Here is a 1,011-nt window from a genome sequence, read left to right as displayed (position 1 = left end):
TTCTCCACTGAGTTGATGTAATATGATCAAAAAGCAGCAGCGGTGCTGCTTGGTTACCCGGTGGGACCTTATCGGGGCTCAATGCAGTCTTTCCATGTAGTCATTCTCAAATACTCAGTTGAAACCTGACTGAGGATCATTTGATCTCTGTGGGCCTTAGTGCAGCAGGCTGCTGAGAACCGCCCGTGTAACGGACTGAGACAGACTAACTGCTTGTCTCCCTGTCAGCCCAGGTTCTGCTAAGGCCTCTTAGTTACAGAAGAAGGTGGGGCCAGAGAGCCCTGCAAGGATTAAATTCCACTCCTAATGGAGACAGGTAAGCGTTCAGTGCCCGAAGCAGAGCGGGCCTTTGGATGGCTCACTTTTCCCTCTACCAGCCTCAGCCCTGTACATTCAGAAAGCCCTGTCGGGAACGTGCGGGATCACAGCACAAAACAGTCGTTCACCGATTGACTGATGATGCCAACATTGCTGAGTACCTATGTGAGGCTGAGTACGAGGGATACAAAAATTAGGCCCTGGAGAATGCCTCTGGGATGCAAATAACCAGACAAGATAAAGAAAAGGCGGCTCGCGAGATCAAGAGATGGAGATCATCCTGGCCAACATGGTGAAACCCCGTCTCTACTAAAAATACAAAAATTAGCTGGGCGTGGTGGCACGTGCCTGTAGTCCCAGCTACTCAGGAGGCTGAGGCAGGAGAGTCGCTTGAACCCGGGAGGCGGAGATTGCAGTGAGCTGAAATCGTGCCACTCTACTCCAGCCTGGTGACAGAGCGAGACTCTGTCTCAAAACAAAACAAAAAAAAAGAGTAGGGCAGCTTTCAGACACGATGCCCCAACCAAAGTGTCAACGAGTGCACCTAAACTTCAACTCTCTTTTGAGTGTTTTATGTATCTACTCAGCATCCAGTTGCAAATATGCAAAAATCAATGCCTACTGTATTTAAACAGTATTAAAGTCACAATAGCCACATAGAATCTATAATAAATAGAATCAATGTAATAATGA

Source organism: Mandrillus leucophaeus, unplaced genomic scaffold (assembly GCF_000951045.1).
Source record: "Mandrillus leucophaeus isolate KB7577 unplaced genomic scaffold, Mleu.le_1.0 Scaffold135, whole genome shotgun sequence".
Classification (NCBI taxonomy): domain Eukaryota; kingdom Metazoa; phylum Chordata; class Mammalia; order Primates; family Cercopithecidae; genus Mandrillus; species Mandrillus leucophaeus.
Note: the sequence above shows the minus strand (reverse complement) of the source record.